Raw genomic sequence first — 17,327 nt, 5'->3', positions numbered from 1 at the left:
ACTTGGCATGTGTTTTAGCTTCCAAAGCTGGCTGTACAAAATAACCACAGTCTGGTGAAGTTTAAAATAGATAGAAATTTACTGCCTTTAAGTTATGGGATTCCAAAGCTTCAGATGGTAGCTGAGTTGATTCTTCCTAAAGGTTCTGAGTGAAAAGTTTGCTCACTTCCCTCTTCTGCTTCTGGTGTGTACAGTACACCCCAAACCTTCATCTGCTTCTGGTGTGTACAGTACACCCCAAACCTTCATCTGCTTCTGGTGTGTACAGTATACCCCAAACCTTCATCTGCTTCTGGTGTGTACAGTACACCCCAAACCTTCATCTGCTTCTGGTGTGTACAGTACACCCAAAACCTTCATTTTATAGGAGCTTTGCCCAGCCTCCACCTGTCCCTGTATGGTTGTTTTTACTGCATTGTCATCTTTGGGTCTCAGACTTTTCTGATCCCAAATGGTTTAACCTCTATTCAGTGCCTCTTTGGGGTTCTGTTTCTAAATAAGATCTCACTTCAGGCTCATAGGATTCAGACTTGAAAGTCTGGTTTTGGAAGACACTGTTCAATCCCTTACAACTGCCTACCATATAGAGCACTAGCCTTAAAGTTCATTTCAATAAACAATATACAACTAAAATAAAGTTGAAAGTCAAGATTTTAAAGTAACAGAAAGTCTATGATTAGTATCTTTCTCCAGAGTCTCCACTGAGATGAGAACACCAGCTGAATGTAGGCTGAGAGTTGGTCAGGAGGCCCTTGACTGTCCTAGGGTACTTCTCTGATTAATCTTCACAGCCTTCCTTCTGAGACATATCTGTGGAGGTTTACTCAGAGACATGGAACCTGGTGAACTGAATAGACATTCTCTACAAGGCTGCTGGTTGTATGTGTGATGCCAGAACTGGGAGATAGCAGAACAAACAATATGGAAGGGAGCATAATGTAATATGGGAGAGGGAAAGACCAACCATTGCCCACAGGATGAGCTTGGCCCATGAAGTCAATTCACAACTATTCCAATTCTCATGACCTCTGATCTTGTGGACAGTCTGCTGATCACCACCTTTTATATCAAGGAGTAAAACATATCCACTGGCTTAGAAGTCAGACAAGTGAAAGAAAAATCCAGGTAGAGCAATGATTGACATGTGAATAGGTGAGTTAGCAGATACGTTCCAGTGAATATAAGCTATAAAATGCTGGTTATGTACAGAGATGTCTCACATAGACTATCATAACTGTAAACCTAATTAAACAAAATTTCTAGGCAATTCAACTAAGCCTAGCTAACTTATTGCAGTTCAAAGTCTCTACATTTAGCTAAGCTTTCCCAATGTGTACCCTTCCAAATTCACATGTTACTGACACTAGAGATAAGTGCCACACATCTTCTTACCCTTAATAGGCAGGCTCCAACCAGTGACTGAATTGCATAGGTCATAACCACCGAAGGCAAATCTCCAAGGTAGCTCTGACATTACAACCATCCTAGACTCAGGATCCATTTACTTAGCAATAACTGTGCTAAGAATGATGCCCTCCCAGACACTGCCCATCAAATCTGTGGAAATGCTGTAAGATGATGCATGCAGCTTCCTTTTCAGAAAAATAAAAGCAAGCTTCAAGGAAGTCAGGTCATTTGATTGAGGCCACATATTTAGAAAATGGGAGGCATACACACACACACACACACACACACACACACACACACACACACATCCATGTCTATTGTGGCAGAGAATTTGCCAAGACAACTATAACTTCTGCTTTCTGACAATAATAAGATTATCTATACTCTTGCACATACTGGAAACACTAAGTGAACTGAAAAAGAAAGGAAGGAAGAAAGAAAGAGAGAAAGAGAGAGAGAGAAAGAAAGAAAGAAAGAAAGAAAGAGAGAGAGAGAGAGAGAGAGAGAGAGAGAGAGAGAGAAAGAAAGAAAGAAAGAAAGAAAGAAAGAAAGAAAGAAAGAAAGAGGAGGAAGAAGAAGAAGAGGAGGAGGGGGGAGGGGAGGGGGAGGGGGAGGGGGAGGAGGAAGAAGGAAGAAGGAAGAAGGAAGAAGGAAGAAGGAAGAAGGAAGAAGAAGAAGAAGAAAAGGAAGAAGAAGAAGAAAAGGAAGAAGAAGAAGAAGAAGAAGAAGAAGAAGAAGAAGAAGAAGAAGAAGAAGAAGAAGAAGAAGAAGAAGAAGAAGGAAGAAGAAAGAGTTAGAGAAATGGAATGGAGGTAGACTTGATTGAAACACATTATATGCATGAATAAAATTCTCAGTGTGTGAGAATATATTTCAGTAATAGAAAATGATAATTATAAGTAGAACTGTATAAATATTAAAATACTACATACACAAAAATCATGTTCTATAAGAAGTACAGTTCTTCAAGTCAGAAAATGAAAGAATATTAAAATAATTTTTCATTTAAAACTATCAGTAGCATATCTCAAGGACAAATTGTAATTTTGACTTGGAATGCTACATCTTCTTTGGTTTAGGCAAAACTAGACAGTATGTTGCAGAGGCAACTGATCTTGAGTAGAAAGAACTCAGCAAGCTGAACACATCTCATGGCAGAGCCTTGTGACAGTTTCCAAGGGGAAGTGATGGACCTTCACATACTCTTCATATGTGGCTGTGATCCTGGGTACAGCAATGTATTCAGTGAGTTTGTTGCTAGGAGAAGTTGATTTGTGGACTTCCACTAGAGAGATGTAACAAGCATCCAAGGGGAGGGTAGAGATGGAGGTGGGATGGCAGAAAAGATCTAGAGGGACAGTTCTGGTACTGGAAATCCCTGGATAGAAACTGAAGTGGATTTAAGGAAGGAAATAAACATTGAACTTCATGAACTAGTTGGTTGATCTGGGTAGGCCATAGGGAAGATATGAAATATTAGTTCCAAAGACTCTTCTGTCACCTCAGTTGAAGGAGAGTGACAGAAGTTACAGGATTTTCAAGCTTGGGGGACGCATTCGTTTGCTTTTTGATGATATGGTCAACACCATGCCGAAAAGCAGCTGAGGAAAGCAGAGGTTATTTGGCTTATACTTATACATCACAGTGCACTACTGAGGAAAGTCAAGGCAGGAACTCAGAAGCAGGAACCTGGACACAAGAGCTGAAGCAGAGGTCATGAAGGAGTGCTGCTCACTGGCCTGCTCCCCATTGCTTGCTCATCAACTTGCCTTCTTATACGACCCAGAATAGCCTACACAAGGTGACAATACCTACGGTGATCTGGACCCTTCTACATCAAGTGTTCATCAAGGAAATGTTCCCCAAAACTTGCCCACAGGCCAATCTGATGGAGGCATTTTCTCAACTGATGTCTCCTCTTCTTAGAGAACACGGAATTGTGTCACGTTGACAAAAAAAGTTATGCAGCACAGAGGACATCCAGAGAAAATGGTAAAATACAAAGAAAACATAACAGGCCTATCAGTTTTATGAAGTCAACAGTGGTCTCTGTTTCTGAGTTCCTCTGTCAGAAATTCCAACTTGACTTCCCATCTGATGATGATTCTGAGGTAGGAAGTCCCGGTGTGGTCTGGGGACCTGTTTTAGTAACATAAAGAAGGATGATTGGGTTAGAAAAATGGAGATGGAGGAAACAAACGTGATTTTTTAAAATAATCTTGTCCTGTATGAAACCTAACCAGGTGAAAAACTGTGTTGATTAAAATGGATATCAAATAAAGTTACACGTCACAAGGTAAGTCATGTATGAGGACTCTCATTCTAAGTCTAAAAATCCCCACACTTACTCAGTAATAACAGCATGGAATTTCAAATTTTATGGTTTATAGTTATTGGGAATGACCTTGGATGTGTTGTGAAAGTTTTTCAGTCCATCTATAGTTAAAGAAAATATTCACCATATAAGAAAAGTGATGTTTAAAACAGCCAAAATATTGCTTTCCTCCTGACAAGTAGCCAAATGAACCAGAGGCTCCATAATACAAAGGCCCATCTATCTTCTCAGAAAGAAGGTGAAAAGCTGGTCACCTGGTGGCCCAAGGCTACATGGGAGGAATAACCCAGACAACAGACATGTAGTGTGGCTTCTATGACAGATATGTTTTAGTTTTCCCAATCATTTCTGAAATGATTTTTCTAAGTGACACAGAATTTAATTTCCTATTGAAAAGCTGGGATCAAGATCTGCTCTTGTCAGTATTTCAAAACCCCATAATAGAAATGACATAAAGAAAGAATATGTTTGAATATTACATAAGTATAGAAATGATACATGCATTCCTGATACAAAGTTAAGGGCATTGTGGCTTAAGAAAATGAGTGAAGTTTCCTAAAACTTGATGTAATAGAGAGATAACTGGAAATGTCAAAACCTTGCCACCAATTGAGCTATAAGGCCCCCAGGCTGGGATGACTGTGGATTGACACCTACCCCACAACAGCACTGTCACTCCATGATATGATGAGATACCATTTACTCCCATCCTCACCTCTCTTGGTAAAAATTTCAATTTATTTCAGTAACAGAAATTATTGTGATTGCATACTTTTTTTAGCTATATTTCCCTCTTCCTAGAGTTCATTCTTCACCAGTTCTTTGTAAACAGAGTTTAATATTTATTTGTTTAATATTGATTTATTTTGTATGAATCTGGGGGGTATTGCAGCAGAACACTGACTCATGTGGAGGTCAAAAAATACTTCAGAAAAACCAGTTCTCTCCTTCGGTCAAGTGGGTCCTAGGAATTGAACTTAGGTCATGGGTCTTGGCTACAGGCACCTTCATCCACTAAGCCATATTACTGGTCTTCACTAGAGTCTACATTAAGAGGCTGTTAACACTTATGGAAAAATCTGCCTTAATTCCTTCTTACAATATTTGCATATTGCCCTCATTTTGAATAGCAGTTTTGATGTATCTAGAATTCCATGTTGATGGATAATCTTTCCATGTTTTGAAAATAGTCTCTATTTTTACAGTGGAAAGTATTAATATTCAAAGTGCCTTTTATTTGTTTCCAATGTTGTGCTGGTTGGTTTTTGTCAACTTGGCATAAACGTAGATATATTTACGAAGAGAATCTAAAATAATGAATTGCCTACATCAGATTGGCCTGTAGCCAAGTCTGTGGGAGCATTGTATTGATTAGTGGTAGATGTGAATGGGCTCTGCTCACTGTGGGCAGTGCAGTTCCTAGGAAGGTACACATGGGTTGTATAGGAAAGCTAGCTGAGGAAGCCATGAGCAAGCCGACCAGTAAGCAATGTTTCTTCCTTTTCTATGGCCTCTGCTTCAGTTCCTATCTCAACTCCCCGGCATGATGAATTTTAAGATGTGAAATGAAATAAACTCTGTCATGATCTTTATCAAAGCAATAGAAAGCAAACTAAGATGGATTTTGTTCTGAATGCTTTTCAAGTCTCCCCTGTTGATTTTGGTAGTCCTTAGTTGCTGCTCTTTCGGTGTGTGTGTGTGTGTGTGTGTGTGTGTGTGTGTGTGTGTGTGTGTACAAATGTCACAGCATATGTGTGGTTGTGAGAAGACAAGATCTAGTGTCAGTCTTTGTCTCCCACTTTGTTTTAGGCAGGGCCTCCTGTTTACAAAACATGTGCCAGGGTTGCTTACCTAAGTTCCCAGAGATTCTCCTGCCTCTGCCTCTCATCTCACCACTTGCTAGCATACCCATCTTTTGCATGGGTGCAGGAAATTCTACCTCAGGTTCTCAAACTTAAGAGCTAAGTAGTCTACTCACTGAGCCATCCCCCTACCCCACGACTCTCTTTTATCACTGTAATAGGAAAGTGGGATGGGAGGGTTGACCTACTCATCCTAATCAGAACTTTTAAGATTTAAGGCAGATGAGGAGAATCCATCTCACCTCAGGGTGCTAGACAAGTGTTAAGCATGGTCAAAATGCTGTTTAACATCGTTACAATAACCATTGAAAGTAACAATAGTTCTTTAATGAAAGCATCCCTTCTGGTGTTTACTTTCTTGTAACTAAGCATAGATGTTTGCGGATAGGAATCTTTGGTTCTATAATTACCAGCTCTTAGACCCTTCCCCAGCTCCCTGCCTGTTGAAGACTGTCAGTTAAACAGCAAGTCAGACTATCCTTAGGTCACTTCAAACTCTGCATATGCCTTGAGGAAGTTACATACCAATTGCAGCTGCTTGCTGCAAAACACAAAACACAACTCCTTCCCTGAAGTACAACTGTGGCTAAGTTTGTGTCAGCTCAAACCTTGATGAACTCAAATGATCTGCAGCCTCTTTCACCCAGACAAGAAAGGTAGCACTTGTCTGGGATGTGACAGAAAGACTAGTAACTCAGACAAAGCAGAAAAGGCAGGGATTGTGTGTAAACACAATCCTTCATATGCATGAAGGTCCACTGTAATTGGTGGAAACAGTTCCTTTCCAGCTCTGTAAGCAGGCCATTGAGCTTACTGTATGAGCCTGCCAGGAGAAACTCTCCCATGCTGCCTCCCTGATGTTGCAACCTTAGGCTCCACAGAAGCCTTATCTTGGGTTGTCTTTTCTTGCCTACTCTTAACACCCATCAGCAGTAGAGATGGCTGAGTTGCCAGAAAGAGAGAAGCAGCATCAGCGGAGTGTGGACACCTCAGAGCTGCAGAAGCTGTCAAGAGCCTTGAAAGCAGTCACAGTGGTTAATGGTGGTGGTGTAGGGGGAGCCTGTGCAGATGGCAGCAGTGGGAGCTAAGAGAGCAGCAGTAGTAGCAAATAATGTTGGTGACTAATATCCTTGGAGAAGCGGCCAGGACAGTTGCTAGCATGAGGAGAAGCCTCTGAAAAGTTGAAGAATACAGCTAAGAAAAATACAAATGGAATGGTGAGGGTTGGGGGTGGAGATAATATGGAGAGATGAGGTTGGAGAAAGACAAGAAGCTGTGATGACTCTATAATCATACATTGAATGTGTCTTATCTGATTGTAATTTGAACTCAAAAGTTAAGCAGGGTCAATCCAGGTTAGTGTTTCAGTGGGAGAAGATTGTAAAGAGCTAAAGAAGAGAATCTATAGAAAGCTGCCAGGCCTTAACGGTCAAAAGTCTCAGATACTCTAGTAGGGATTTCGAAAGATGTTCTGTGGACCAACTCTAAGACTGGGAGCTGTGAACCAAATCAACAGTCAACCACTGGAGAATCTAAATATTCAAGCTTATATCACTCATCACAGAGGGCATTTTCTTTTGTCTGCTTTCTTGATGGTGGTGATTCTGACCATAGTGGTTTTAATTTGCATTTCTCTGATACCTCAATTGAGATGGTGATTGCACAATTACATGAGAAATATTGATCACTTTGGGGGTTTGGGAGGGTGACAAGAACTCCAAGTGGGAGAGGAATATTGGGGATTAAAAGATGTGGAAGGAGCAAAGGAGTCAGGGAGAAGAGATGGAGTCAAGGGGGAGGAGAATCAACTACAACCAAATACTTTTAAAGATAATTTTTAAAAATAAATTTCAAATTGATACTTATATACATCTTTTTATTCAAAAAAGGATAAGGAAGTAAAGTCTTCCAAGTACAGGACTACATTAATATTAGAGTATAATTCTGGGGTGAAGTAGGATGGACACAAGGGGGAAGAGAGATAAGATCAAAGTTATAGTAAAGGACTTCTTGATTATTATTTAGTTGTAAGTTAGAGTGGGTCACAAAATCCTGTGATTTTTCCATTCCATAGGATGCATTTTAAAGGGTAAAGGGATTTATCCCTCTCCTTATAATTTACCCCAAAATAAAAATTCTTCATATAAAGACCTACACTTTATAGCGATTTTTTAAATAGTCAAAACTTGAGAAAAATGTTCTCATGAGATAAATAGAAGCTATGGTATATCTACACAGTGGAATAGTATTCATCAATAAAAAGAATTCTTCAGATGTGTAACAAGAAAGTTCCAGATGCATTACGCAGAGTGGTAGAGGCCAGGAACTAATGACTATTTGCTGCAAAAATCTATTTATACACCGTCCTGGAAAAGACACACCATACAAAGAGAAATCAGATCAGTGGTTTCCAGGAGACGAAGTAGAAAGAGGTGTCTGCTGAAACTACCTGGGTAACTAACGAGCTCTGCATCTTCACTGGGGAGTGATTGCATGACTGCTTGCATTTTTCAAAGCCCTGTAGACTGTATATGTAAGAAAGTTTATTTCATGCTAGCATTTCAGTTTTTTGTAAGCTGACTCTTACGAAAAATTTACTTTATCATTTGAAACTATTGCTTTTGATGAAGAACTTTAAGGGCAAGTTAAAGAACATAATGATATTTTGCAGCGTTTTGTTTTGTTTTGTTTTGTTTTGTTTTAGATGGCTGATGGGTAAAGAATAATGGAAGACTACTACTGACTAGACCTCACATAAATCAACATCTGATAATTCTGTTTTACCTGGAGTGAAGGACAACTTGGCTGATTATGAAATTAGGCAAATATATTTATCACTTTCAAATTTAATTTTCCCTGTATTTCTTTTCAGTCCCCTCTCCCCTACACACAATTTTTGTCCCTATTTTAGGATGCCCAGAGATCTACTCTTCAGATTTTATTCTTGGCCATGCATACCTATCAATTTGTGGTTTATTACTTTAATGTCTTTATATTTCATACTTTAGAGAAGACTCCAATTTGTCTTCTAAACCACTCATTAAATTTTCTATGGTATTTGTTTTGTTCTTTGCCATGGTTCTCTCTGTATTTGTTGCTCTATCTAGTTCCCTTTCACAGTTTTCCTCTCTGTGGAATTAGCTTCTCTTACTTGTACTTTACCATATGGTATTTATTAATGACCCAAAACACAGACCGAAACATTTGCTCCCATTTTTGCTTTTTCTCTTCTGTCTAGTGCTTCAAGCTTATACTTTGTTTTATTCATATGTGGTCCATCCCTTTATTTATGCTCCTAATTTTGAATGATGAATGCTATTTCAAGACCAGATATCCATCAAAGAGAAGGTTGAAAATAATCCTCTCTATTGCCTTATCATATACCTGCTTTGGTCAGATTACAGGTGGAGTTTTGCATGATTTGGTAAAGGGGCCTGAGAGACTTAGAGCGGGTACCACCATCTGGATATGATAGAAATACAATCTGACTGTGCTTCTAAAAAATGTGGAAATTAGGCCTTTGGGATGTGATTAGGGTTAGATAAGATCAGCAGGTTAAGACCTTATAATTGAGTTTTGGTGATTTTTATGAGGAGAGAGAGAGAGGAGAGAGAGAGAGAGAGAGAGAGAGAGAGAGAGAGAGAGAGAGAGAGAGAGAGAGAGAGAGAGAGAGAGAGAGAGAGAGAGAGATCAGACAAACACAACTATGCACACCATATTCCCTGTCCTTTGCAATTTGATGCCCTGCATCACCTCAGGATTCTGCCAACAAGAAAGGCATTGCCAGATGAGGCTCTTAGAATTTGCACCTGTACAACTATCAGCCAAAATAATCCTTGATCTTTAGAAAGTACCTTGGGTATTTCCTTATAGTAACTACAAAATCTGACTCAAGCAATAAGAACACAGCCTCAGTGTGTCCCGAGAGAGGGTGAATGTGAGCACACTTATGTAGAGCCACCTATCTGTGCTGTGGTTGCTTTTTAAACTGTAGATTTTCAAGTATCTTCTGAGTCTGGGCTTTGAACCAGAAAAGGCCCTGAAACTTAGCGGCTTTCTGCCTGTGGAAGCCATGTGTGACTGCAGATGAACTTTCCTTCATGGACACTCTAATTGAAGAGGCACCAAAGTGCCCAGTGCTCTCCTGTCCATGGCCATGCCACTGCCTCAAGAGGAGACAAGGGGGGCAGTCTTTGATGCCCTGCTCCAGTCCAGCCACAGGCACAGTCCACAGAACTAGTGTTTCCAAAACCATGGGTGCTATGTTCTAGTTTCCATGTACAGACTTTTCTTTCAGTATTTTTTCAGCCATTAAAATATTTTGTAAATAATTTAGGATTTGAAAATAGGACACTCAGTGCCGAGTCTCTGAGTCTGTTCTTACAGGAAGTGTGCTCTGCTTTGAAGCACAGGTAAATGAAAGCATGGATGGAAGAGAAAAGAAGTGGTGACAGATGAGAGCCTGGAGTACCACTGTGGTAACTGTGACAAAAATGTGATGTGTCACATTGAAAAGAGCTCCCCAGACCTCCAACCAGGACTCCAGCCAGCTGGACACCATGTGTCAAAACTGTCATGACCACCACTGAGCTGAGTTGCTGGATTAAGATAGACTCTGGCCCTCTGAGAGATATTGACTGATTCCTTCTACACCCTCTCATCCCTCAACCCAACAGGCCACCTGCCATGCTCATGCCTGCCCTCTTCTTGCTCTCTGCTCATGCACAGATCTTTCTACATCAAGCCTACCTGCTTTGAAATATTATTCACAGCAAACAACTGAAAATATTAGCGTCAATGAACTACAAACACAAGAGAAGAAATTCCCATTTTTGTGAAAACTTGCAGCAAATTGCCATAAATATACATTGCTGTTGAATTAATAATAGCAAACAGGATGTTGATAATGCATCTGGAAAGATATATATATATATTATATTATATTATATTATATTATATTATATATATTATGTATACACACACACATATATATATTCCTCTTTTCGGATTGTGTGAAAGTATCATTTGTTGCATTGTGAAGCTACTTAGCTGAAAATTGAAACTTTTGTATTATGGAGATGGTTTATGTTAGAAATATTCAGAAAGCTGTTTAATGAGCATTTAATGTACATTCATTTTGCTGGTTATTGTTACTATGGCAAAACAGACCTTAGAGGCTTTTCTCTCTTATACGGCCTCTTATTTGTTGTCTACAGAGATCTCTTCTCTCTCTCTCTCTCTCTCTCTCTCTCTCTCTCTCTCTCTCTCTCTCTCTCTCCCCTCCCCCATCTACCTATCTTTCCCTCTCTCTCTCTTGTTTGTGTATTTGTGTGTGTCCTTCTCCCTGCCCTATATCGCCATCTCTATTCTCTATTCCCATAGTCTTTATCCTTTCCACTTTCTTCCTCAGATCCAAGACAGAATTAATTGAAAAAATACTGTTCAAGGTTACAAGATGAGCCTGGATTATGTGGCAGCCTCTGAGCTGATACAGCAAAAGTGCTCCGCATATCCTCCTGGGGCAGTCCAGTGAGTACCACATCAGAGAGACAGTATGAAGCTTTCAGAGGGAGATCTTTCTCTCTTCTTCCCACACAACTTCACACAAAGATGATATCTCTGTTGGAAAATATGGAACAGGCCTATGATTCCCTATACTGCCATCCGAGAAAGTTCTAGAATTACTCTCTTTCATTCCTCTACCAAAATATACACATTGGGCTACCTTGGCAGTAGTAGTTAAGAGTGCTTCCTTCTCTTCTAGAGAAGCCAGGTTCAATTCCCAGCAGCCACCCCTTGGCTCACGATGATCTGTAACTCCAGTTCCAGGGGATCTAAGACCCTATTCTGGATTCCATAGGCACCAGGTACACATGTGGTATACAGGCACGTGTACAGACAAAATACCCAAACACATAAAATAATAAGAAAATAATAATGTTTTTTGAAAAAGAAAAAGCATTCTTAAAAATGCACATAGACACTGCAAGAATCTTTTTGGTTACAGAAACAAAAGCGCTTCTTGAATTGTAGTGATACATATTAATAGATGAAGGTAAGGGATCTGGAATTCATCATATCTGGATAAGAATGGTAACTATGCCCTTTAACCAGTCAAGTGCTATTAGAACAACTATTTAACCCTCAGAGCCTTGGCCAAGTGTGGAATTTAAGACTAACACATCAACTCTTTAGGGCTATTGCTTAAACAGTGTCCAGCATCACACACACACACACACACACACACACACACACACACACACACACACCAGATGTTGTTATCACTCGATGCTGCCTGACCTAGAACCCAGGCCCTGCATCCTTGAAGAGTAAGGATGAAGGAGGTATGGGCTGCCCTTAAATATAGTGCCAACACAGAAGGCAGACTCTCTTAGAGCCCTTCTCTTTCAGGGATAGTGCTGCGTGCTACCATGTTGCTAGAAATCTGCACCCAATCCCAGTGCCCACCACTTACCCCCAGGAACCCGGAGCACTTGGAGCTTTGTGAGTCTTGCTCTAGCAACCAGGATTTTGAACTGAAAATGGTGACTGACTCTCTTCTGCACCCTGGCAATCTCAGCCCTTCCAACAGCTCCAACAGCTTCTAGTCATAACCCTGTGATTTGAGAACAATGAATCTTAATATAATTGAGTTAACTGTATCATTTTTAATGTAAGACAATCTTGATTACAGCCAAAGGGCACCATTAACACGCTGAAGGAATGGCCGAGATTTTAGCATGTGAATGTTGTACAGAAAATAGAACTAATTAGCACTAATTTAATTCGAAGATTAAAGAAAATCCTGCTTTTAATTTTTAATTTAAGACAAACCATTTTACTCTGAACAAAGAAAGAATAATAAGTACATTTTTTCCATCTGAAAGGCAATTTTTTCTTTTGCATTATTACATTAATATGGGACTGTGGGAATCCTGACCCCATTAGAGATCAAATAATCAGCATTTAATTATTGACAGCAAATTAATATTTAATAAAGGCACAAGAGTTGCAGTACGTGAAAGAAAGGCAACCAAGGTTTTGCTGACCCAGAAACGGTCAGAAGGTCCCTCAGCCAGAATGCGCTCTCCTGTGCCCAGGGTAACAAGTTGGATCCCTAAAGAGTCCTGCAATGGATTTTCATCCCAGCCACTAAGTTTGGAGTGGGAGGACCAGAGCATCTGTGATTTCTCCCTTTCTTTTCCTACTCTGCCCGCACTGGTTTGTCCTTAATCAAGCACTTACGCTAAATAATACATCGAATGTCACAACCAAAAGGAGGACAGTCATAATAAAAAAATAATAGAAGAAGCCAACCCTCCTTTTTATTCTAGGGGGAAAAAAAAAGAAAGAAAGAAAGAAATGGTGACTATTCTTTGCTGTGGGACTGCTTGTCAGGGATAATTTCTAACTGAAGAAGACATAATGGATTTACAAGGAAACCCTGATGCTTTCCACAGCCTTACAAAGATCCCTAAAATAAGCACTATTACATTAGCGGCCCAAGGAAAAGCTGTTAGCTGATTTCCTGAGAAAGCTCAGAGTTGTGTGCAGAAAAATGTCCAGTGGGCAATCAACCTGGTGGTGGCTTGAAAACCTATGCTCAACCCCTCCTCCTAGGGCCGACAATAAACCTCATGCCACGGCTTTGGCAGAACTGGAGTGGAACACGCTTAAACCAAGTCTGAGATCTGAGAACCTGAATATTTGTCCAGAGCTTCCTGGCTGTGGGCCTCAGACCCTCAGATTGTTTTTCAGGGAGTGGCCTTCAAGCATAGCTTTCTGGAGAAGTCAATAGCAGTGGTTAGTTTTTATAGTTATCCCAACCCCGTAACTGACAAAAGCAACTGAAGAAGAGCAGAAATGGCTCAGTGGTTGAAAGCATTTACTGGCTTGTTCCAAAACTTACACCAACACCTGCTCCTTCTGGACCCTGTGGGCCATTGTACATTAATAAACTCGTGCAGGCACACACATACACATGAAAACAAGTAAATAAACAAAAAATTAATCGTGTTTTAAAGGACCTTTTAGAGGATAGGTTTCTGTGGTTCACAGTTTAAAGTCTATCATTATGGGAGGGCAGGAAGGTAGAAAGATAAAGGACCTGGTCACATCGTATCCATAGTGAGGGAGCAGAGACACGAATGCGGATGTTCAGCTTTGCCTTTTGTCTTTTTTATTCAGTTGAGGACCCCCAGCGCATGAGATGGTGCCCCCACTTTTCAATCAAAGTGCTTCTCTAGAAACACCTCCGAGATACCAGTCAAGCCGACAATGAACTCAACCATCACACCAGCTTAGATATGTTAAACTGGTGTTAATATTAACCAGGGCTATCTTTCTCATGGTCTCCTCCTCCACACCACTGGCTCCTCTCCTCAGCATAGCCTGCCTGTGCACAACTCTATGACCTGAGTGCCTTTACCAAGTAAGCCTCGGATTCCTTATACCACATCCAAAACCAAGGTCCTCAGGCCAGTCTATTCCCCACTTTAACAGAAAATATCAAGGTCATATTATCTCCTCTCCCACCACAGTACTCTGAGAATTTTTGTTGTGTAACAATTTCCCCTGAGATACAATCTTCTTCTTAGATAAAGGTTCTTAAGACGTTGAATATCCTAAGTAGAGGTGAAACATTCATCCTACAAGGATACTCTTTAAGCTTAGCAAGTAAACAAAGAAAAATCTTCAGGAAGTCCCTGAAAATGACCAGATTCCCAGGCCCCTCCATAAGCAAGCATATACATAGTAGTACAAACTGCTGAGGTACACTCTCAGACAATATGAACTACTAAGATAAAGCCCAAACCAGCTGTTGTGTTTGAAGGAGAATGGCTTCCAGGGCTTCATATATTTGAATGCTTCATACATAGTTACTGGAACTGTTTGGGAAGGATTAGGAGGTATGACCTTAGAGTAGAGCTGTGAGATTTGAAGTTTAAGAACTGTCAGTTCTCCCATCCCCCCACCCCCATCTGTGTGTGTGAATATCTCTTTCTCTGCATCTCTCTGTTTCTCTTTCTGTATTTATCTTTATCTATCTATCTATCTATCTATCTATCTATCTATCTATCTATCTATCTATAATCTATTTATCCATCTACCTATGTATCTAGCTAGCTACCTCTGCCTCCAACTTGTTGATGCAATTGCAATATAAGCTCTCAGCTACGGCTCCAGAGTGATGTCTGCCTGCCTGCTGTCATGCTTCCCATCATGATGGTCATGGACTTACCCTTGAAATTATAAGCAAGCATCAATTAAATGTGTTCTTTTATATGTTGCTTTAGTCATGGTGTCTCTTCACAGCAATAGAAAAAAAAGCTAAGGCACAAGCCAAGCTACTTGGAAGAAACAGAGGGCAACTAAGCTGCCTGGAAGATGCTCAAACCAACTGAACTTCCTGAAAAGTACACCATCCCACCTATCAAATTGCCTGCAGGTTGCACAATATGCTCCAGGTGTCTAGCATTCTTAAACTGTCACCCTTGCTGGGGTGGGCTTTTGGTAATGCATCTATTTTGAGTTATTTCTGCTCCTGTCAGTAACCTCTTGCCCTTATTCCTACAAGTAGTCTCCATAATTCATTGTTTCACCAAATTGGACTTTGGTAGTATCAGTACTTTGGTCTATAGCAGTTCCCTATCTGGAGTGAGTAGATATTCATTCGTATCTACCCAGGAATAGTGTCACACAACAATTTCTCACAATAACAATAAAAATTCTATATCCTTCACATACAACAGAAAGGGTGTAGGTATGGAGTGTTGCTGATAAATGTGATTTGCTACAGCATATGGAGTCAACATTTAAAATACCATTTTAGCACTGTTATGATGTGCTAAGCTAGAACCACCAAAAAAAAAAAAAAAAAAAAAAAAAGATAGAGACCATGTGCCTTATTACAGGCCCAAATCTATGATCCTAAAATTGAAATACTTTTGCTCTACTTGAGATATCTTCATATTGATTTTTAATTGCTCTCTCATTATTAAGCTAATAATACACAAATATTTTAACAATACCCACCTAAAGCCTGAATTTATGTCTTTGGTGACTCACAAAAGCACTGGTTCTTTAGACTCATACAGTGTGTGTGTGTGTGTGTGTGTGTGTGTGTGTGTGTGTTGTGACTGTTTGAATTGGGAGCTAAAGGCTGGTCTTGCAGCAGTACTTGGCATCTCAGTCCGCTGACTTCATGGTGTTTTAATGAAGCAGGCAAGGGGTTTAGAATTAGAAAGAAATTGGATCAGAGATGTGAGGCTGGATGATAGACCCAAGACTGGGAGTGGTCAAAAGTAGACACATGGGTAAGTAACAGGAGAGTATCCTAGATCAATACTAAATGAGAAGAATGCATCAAAAATTCTTAGTAATTAAGTACTTGAAAATCCTGAGCTATCAGAATCACTTTTAGGGATCAAGGCCCTTCTGCTGTTTCTACATCAGCTTGATAAGGCCTGTAAGAACCCTCAGCTGTGACTAAGCCAATTTCCTGCAATGGGGACATGGTAACAGAGGGAGACCAACTGTGGCTACATAGTGAGAAACATATTCAAGTCACAAATCCCATTACTTCAGAGATCCTAAATGCTCTCTGTCATGAACTTATGGAATCAGTTGAGAAGGGAAAGTAATTAATTTCTTCAGCTTCCAGAAACAAACCCCATAGGCTTGACTTTCCTTCTGACTTGACTACCACTGACCCAAGCCCCTGTTACAATCTGGTAAGATGCCATGATATCTAGATCTGACATTTTGGAAGTGCTGTGATTCAAAGTCCAGGTTGTGATACAAAGATGAAGATATGGACACACTGAGATATTGCAGGCATGCCTAAGGAGATGATGGGTTTCCGACTCTAAGGTGGTAGGAGGTGGAGGAGAAGAAGGAGATGAGATGGAATAAAATGAAGATGTGCTGAACCTGGTACCAAGTCCAAGTTTAGTTTTTGAATGTATTCCTAGTCTCCCAATCCTATTTTAGCCTCAGAACAATCCTTCCAAATCTTTGTTCTTACATATTTAAGGATTCAGTCTCAGGGAAATCCACTCAGGTACTCAGTCATCTAAAAGGTATTAGCAAGACAATGATATAAACCAGGGATTAGGCAACTTTGGAGTTCAAACCTTACAGTAGTTTCCTTAGAGATGGACATTCTATGTGGTGCATTTCATGAAATAACATCAAAATCAGTTTTCCTTAAAACAATCAAGACAATAAGAGTGACTATTGAATAATGTTAATTGATATCTCACAGCTCTGGTTACTTCCGCTCGCTGGTTTAATTATTAGTAGCTCAGTGAGTTTCATTAGGGACCTATTGTGCTGCTGTTGGCAAAACAACACTGGCATCTCATGTTCAATAATTAAAAGCAGGAAAAACAAACATCCTCTTTGGAGCCCTAGGTTTATAAATAGTAGGGGTATGTGGTCCCTTTAATCAATAACCAGGCTTGAGTGATGGAGGCAAAGACCTTCTCATGCCAATATCCCAGTTGTATAGGTCTACATTTCACTTGTGACTACATAGAAACTGGCCATGCTGGTAGCCAGCGGAATTTTTTTTTTTTCTACATGGATGTTGAAAGGCAACTTTCTTAAAAGCCAAAAAAAAAAAAAAAAAAAAAAAAGCAAAGAAAAATCTTGACTCAGATATTTAAATGAATGCAAAGCATAAAATGAACATCTGTTAGCAAAAGAATTGGAAAATATGC

The 17,327-nt window shown here is 40.0% G+C and overlaps 1 long non-coding RNA gene across 2 annotated transcripts in view; it reads right to left on the bottom strand.

Annotated features, from left to right (window-relative positions):
* Positions 1-2,245: 2,245 nt before the first annotated feature.
* Positions 2,246-17,327, bottom strand: part of A730082K24Rik (RIKEN cDNA A730082K24 gene) — a 35,318-nt gene continuing 20,236 nt past the window's right edge. The window contains exons 3-5 of one of the 2 annotated variants that reach the window (NR_040319.1): positions 12,080-12,220; positions 11,057-11,223; positions 2,246-3,546 (exon numbers count right to left, since the gene is read on the bottom strand). This is a non-coding gene — a long non-coding RNA (RIKEN cDNA A730082K24 gene). The remainder of the gene's footprint in view (positions 3,547-11,056; positions 11,224-12,079; positions 12,221-17,327) is intronic. The other variant, NR_040317.1, reaches the window with a different exon arrangement.

The sequence above is a fragment of the Mus musculus genome, chromosome 7 (assembly GCF_000001635.26).
Source record: "Mus musculus strain C57BL/6J chromosome 7, GRCm38.p6 C57BL/6J".
Lineage (NCBI taxonomy): Eukaryota > Metazoa > Chordata > Mammalia > Rodentia > Muridae > Mus > Mus musculus.
Note: the sequence above shows the minus strand (reverse complement) of the source record. Positions and strands in the feature narration are given on the sequence as shown.